Below are 6,322 nucleotides of genomic sequence, written 5' to 3' on the forward strand. Positions count from 1 at the left end.
TCAACAGATAGCATCTACGGCATTTTTTGAGAAACCATCCATCCATCCATCCATCCTTCACCGCTAATCCGGGTCTCTAGGGTCATTGGGGCGGTAGCCTGAGCAGCAGTGGTGGAATGTAACAAAGTATTTGTACTTCGTTACTGTACTTAAGTACATTTTTATGTATCTGTACTTTACTTAAGTAAAAATAATAATGCATAGGCTACTTTTTATTTTACTCCATTACATTTTGCGGCAATTATCTGTACTTTGTACTCCACTACATTTCTACAATTTATGCCGTTAGTCGTTACATTTTATGAACACAATTTCCTCAAAATCTTGCATGAAAAAATAGTTAGCCTGTTGCGTTCTGGCGTTGTTTGCCATTTCCTACCAATCAGGTGGCTTTATTAGCTCCAATGATGGCAGAGCGCGCGTCAATTAGCAGCACGAGCTGGTAGACTGGCTGGATATCAAGAAGACTAGACATTCAACATGGCGTCACCCCACCACTAGTGTTTGGTTACTGTTGTGTCTCCCTTTTACTGCTCTTAACAGATGTGTTGAATAGTTTTGCAAGTACATAAATGATATAAAGATATATCATGTCCTGATTGGCTTATCTTAATTGTATATTAGTGGGTAATACCTAGTAGATAACTTGTCATCCACATAATTCTAAGTTAGGGTACACACAGTTTTGCAGAGTGCACGCACAATAAGCACACCAAATTTTCCAATACACATATACTGTATAGTTGCTTATATTATTACGAGCAATGACATCGGTAGAGGCGTAAGTCAGTATATCTACTATTCTTTTACAAAATGGCACACCCAAGACGTTGAGACAAACCATTGTGTGAGTACTTTTACTTTAAAAAAATACTTTAAAGTAAATTTAAAAGTAAGTACTTAGTACTTTCACTTAAGTAAGATTGTTGATGTAGCACTTCTACTTTTACTTGAGTACATATTTTGCAGGATATTTGTAGTTTTATTTAAGTACTAAGCTTCAGTACTTCCTCCACCACTGCTGAGCAGAGATGCCCAGACACCATCTCCCTAGCCACCTCCTCCAGCTTTTCTAGGGGATACCAATGCATTTCGAACCCAGCTGAGACCTCTCCAGCATGTCCTGGGTCACCCCCTCCTGAAAGTCTGAGCTCCTCACTCAATCTCTAAGGATGAGACCTGACATCACGCAAAGGAATTTTTATTAAACCTTTTTTGACTATAGTTTAATTTGTCTCAGCATTGTTTAATAATTGTTTAATAGACTTACACATATGGAAATGAATGTAAATTTGGTCCAAGGTCCACACAACCAAATCAAATTTGCTATTTTCTTTTGAAAACAAATACATGTGTCACAAATGGCCAGGCAGGGGTGAAGGAAGACTGGGGTGCAGATGCGAGTACAGGAGGTTTATTACATAAGCAACACACAGGGTTGAAGACTGATGGAGTAACAAAGACACGGACACCACTGCAGCAAAGACAACACTAGCCACAACACACGCAACGAATGCTCGACTCGTTAGCCAAGATTCTTTAAATATAGGGGAATACACAGGTGCAACACATAAGGGCAATCAGAGCAGGATAATTGTCAATGTGACACATAAGATCCCAAACTTCAGTGTTATAATCTTTTATCTATAACACAAATGTAATAAGACCAGCTAATTGTACATGTGTTATAAGTTGTGTTAGTTCAGGAAACTGTGTTCCTATCTATTGCATGGCTCAGGTAGATATTTACTCTGGCACAAATTGGCAGCCAACCATAGCGTCATGCAACGTCAGTCTTCCTTGTTGTTCTGTATGAGGCAGTGGGGCATCCCCGGCCGCCAAGATGCCCACGTGCTCTTGAAAGCGCTCAAATTTCCTCTATTCTTCCATCTCCTCCACTATAAGCATTACACGTCCCTTGCCTTCACATATGAAGCCTTCTTTGCAGGGGGTAAACACAGAGTGGGTTTGTGTCCCCAGCTCACCTACATAACGGCAACCTGCACGATATTCCCCAGTACTGGGCCATGGATTGAAATTCCCCCACCTTTGCTTTGGATTTGTCATCTAAAAGTGATACATCGGAGAGCTTGTGGAGATATTTTGTCAAACCCACTAGAGGTTACAGGTACAGCGCATAAAGAATAGAAATAACCATTTTTATTGAGTTAGGATGTAATTCTAGATCTTCTAAAAGCCCTTTTGTGAATTTTCCAGGCAGTGTGACTCAGCCAATACAAATCAGATGCTACTTGTGTATACAAGGTAAAAATAACAAATTTCACTTTCTCCCTGAAAACAATTAGAAACCACCAGCCTGGATGTTTCTTCAAACTTTCAGGAGTGTGCACCAGTCTGCTGAAACTGCACTCAAAGGAAGCACAATAGTTCAATGGTTTCTGTAAACACCTCCGCTGTCTTTTTTTCTTCTTTTCTCTCATGTCATCAAACACAAAACCACAAATCGAAACTACAAATCAGACTCACAGTGTTGCTATAAATAAAGTACCACAAAATGGAAGCGTAACAAACATTTAGCAACTGGAAATAAGATGTCACTGGATGTAGAAGATAAACTGAGCGTCTTCACGAAAACAGTAGCAATATTTTGACTTACAGGTAAAAAGTTTCCCATTCACAAGAAAATTACAAAACTACATTGTTGTTTTGTGAGAGAGACCCAGTGAAAATAATTCCATTATCTTGCTATTAAACCTCATTTCCTTGATGACAAGTTGGTAAACCATTAGTAATTAGTATTAACCATTAGTTAATAGCTACTTCTTCTCTGCTTCATTTGTTAGCTCATCAGAATTCACAACTGTGGCACACAGCACAGTGTATCACTCCTCAACGAGGGCAAATCACAGGTGATTCGCTAGAAAGTACCAGCATTCTTTAATTTGGGTCATATGATTGGCCATCCATCCACACAGATGGTAAACCTGGATCCTATTTCATAAAGCAAAGAGCACAAGGCAGGTGGCAACCTAGACAAGATTTGCCAAACTGCATGCCTCTGGAACCTAGGGAGGGATCTTACACACACATGGGAAGAACATGCCACCTGTATATACAGAGAGATGGGTGGGATTTGAACCTCCAACCCCTAAATTGTAAGGCTGCAGTACTACCCACACTTTTCATATGATCATGTTGGTCTAAAATTCTACGCTAAATATTCTATACCAGTGTTTCCCAACACAGTCCCCGGGGGCTCCCAGGAATGTGAGGACTGTCTGGCAGAGAGCTGGGAGGGAGCAAAAACGTGGTCCGTTTGGGGTCCCTGAGGACTGGGCTGGGAAGCACTGTCCTATACTGAATACTATGTATAAATCTTGACACAAGGCTTATACACACAGAGACAAAGAGGAAAGGTACATGACAATGATGTTTGCCCTAGATGCTCCAGACTCTGAACAAAAATTAAAGTCAAATGTTATAGTGTTACATATTGTTGCCAGCAGCCATACTATCTGCATTTCAGATGAGGTAATCCGTCTGAAACTAAGCTGGTTTGGGCTTGGCCAGTTTTCGGATGGGAGACAAATTAGGAAAGTGAGTTGATGTGGCCAGTGGGGAAGCCCATCCTGTGGTCTGGGTGAATCCCAATACCTCAGTGCAGTGATAGGGATGCTGTACTGTAAAAATGGTGCCATCCTTTGGATGAGACATGAAATTGAGGTCTTGACTCTCTGGGGTCATAAAAGATCCCTGGGCTGTACCCTCACGCCCTGGCTAAAACTGCTGACTGTAGCCCTTTCGAATCTGGCCTCCTAATCATCCCCTATATTTAATTGGTGAATTCTCTCCTGCCCGTTCATCACCTTAGCTACTATTCGGCTGCCATCCAGGTGGGGGCAACACAGTGGTGGTGGTTGAAGTGGTTCCCCATTGGTTCTGTAAAGTTCTTTGGGTGTCTTGAAAAGCGCTATATAAATGTAATGTTCATAGTGAAGACAGGCGTCTACCTGGAAAGTGCTATAAAAATATGAATAACTGCGAATTATACAACTTTGGGTCTTCTTGCTAATCAGACACAGCGCAGATAAAAACGAAAACAGGATGCACCTTTCAGAGCAGATTCAGAAAAGCACCCAGAGCTGGTTTTACGGGTAAGACTTAATCAGCACCAAGTTTTGGAATGTCTGTTTATTTTTTTCACCAGTTCCTAGTCTTGTTCTCTTTTTAAGAGAAGGGGGTGTGAAAGAGAAACACCTCTTTGGTGCCAGTTAGGGCAGTTTTAGGGGCAGAGTACATTTCAGAGCTGCTTTATCCATGCATGACTAAGAGCCGACCTTCAATTTTCTTTATCACAGATCGGAATCTAGAAATCATGAGAGATGAATCAGCAGCAAGTTGCCAGAGCGCTGACAGCATCTGACAGCAAATGTTGTCATATTGTCATATTTTGGAAGGCATTTTTTTTTCATATGTCTAAAAGTGTGAATTTATTTTTCAAGAACAGTAGTTATTTGTAGAACCGAAATTGTGAAAATTTGCCCGCTTTGTAAGTTTTCTTGTCCAGCCTGTTGTCTACACTGTTCTACACCATCACCCTCCCAAACATTTAGCAATCTTTCATCTTTCCATCCATCTTTTTTTCTATCCATCTCAAATAACAGTTTATCCTGTATAAAGTGGAAGTGTACTTCCTTCCTTCCAATATTGCTTATTGCAATACCAACTGTATGGAGTACTGTTACAAATAGCTATTCTCTAGTATTCCTGATGAATACTAAATTAATACTAAAATCTTAATTCAATGTATAAAACATTTCAATAAAACCAGTAAATCTGTATTTTGCATAAAAAGTATTTCTTGTTCCACCATGTCTATAGTTGTTGATAGAGCACTATGGACATTTGTAGAATATTAGGATGTTGTCCTGTTATTACTTAAAGTCGGGCTAGAAGACTCTGTTGTGGGAGTCACACTCCTTACCTAAGCAGAGACACTCATATATAACGAAGATGTGGCACATGAGCAAGCAAAGGCTTGTGAGGCATGGGAAGGTTGCAGGAGCATAGGTCCAAATGCCATGACTCACTGACTGGGAATCCTGAGTCCAACTGCATGACAAATCCCGGTAGCTGCCCTGCTCGCCACTGGGAGTGACTTCCCTGCACAAGTGCAGCAAACCCTCACCCACATTTTGCTTAGCAGGTCAGCTTTTTTGCCCAGGACTGCATATTGCAAAGGACATGAGGACAATGGGTGTTTTCTAATATTTATTCTGCTAAATATGTAAAATACAAAATGAAACGTAAAACGAAATATTTACTACGACAAATAATCTTATTGTTTAATTTGTCACTTTGCACATGATCTCAGCAGTCTGTGATTATAAATTATATTGTTCACATATAACTGAATGCAATTATGAATGGTACGGAGCCCCTAAGGGGACAAAGGAGGAGAAAAAAAAATGGCAGAAGAAAAAAAAAAAGTCATGTTTTGCGTTATAACCCAAAACTTTTGCATTATAACCCAAAACCATTGCGATATAACCCAAAACCTTTGCGTTATAACCCCAAAACTTTTGCGATATAACCCGAAACCTTTGCATTATAACCCAAAACCATTGCGTTATAACCCAAAACCTTTGCGTTATAACTCAAAACTTTTGCGACATAAGGCAAAACTGTTGTGACTTTGAAGTGGAAATATGAGTAATCAGTCAGTGTAAGGAACATAATTGATAGGAAAACATGGAGCGTTTAATCGAATTTTACTTTGATCTTGGTCTACAATATATGGACATTCAGTTTGTTCTCGGATCTAGGCATGATGTTCACATAAGTCTGAGGCAGATTAATAGGATTTTATGTGAAAGGGTATTATTCCAACGGAAAAACTACTCCGACTTGGGTGATTTAATTAACTTTATTTGTGAGCAGCTTTTGCACTCTGGGCAGCTTCATGGTTATCGATGGATGTATGCAAAATGCAGAATAAATGGACTTCATGTGAGAAAAAAGCATTTGATTTATATTAATTTATTATAAACATGAAACAACAACAAAAAACGAACAATTCTTTAGGCTTAAATCAACCTCAACAGATTAGCTTTAATTAGCAATGTTACTGAAACGTACATTACCAAGGCTTGCTTTACAAATTACTAATTATGAATTAAACAATCAAATCTTACCACACTGAACTCAAGTTTTTTTAACCGTTAAATTAGATTAATAAGCGAAGCGGGGATCAACCACATCATGCAAACTGCGGCTTTGGAAGTTGCACTTGAATGACCAAAAGTACGCTAGTCACCTGATCTTATTGTTGCATTAATACTACGGAAAAGTTTAGGGTTAT

The sequence above is a fragment of the Paramormyrops kingsleyae genome, chromosome 1 (genome assembly GCF_048594095.1).
Source record: "Paramormyrops kingsleyae isolate MSU_618 chromosome 1, PKINGS_0.4, whole genome shotgun sequence".
Lineage (NCBI taxonomy): Eukaryota > Metazoa > Chordata > Actinopteri > Osteoglossiformes > Mormyridae > Paramormyrops > Paramormyrops kingsleyae.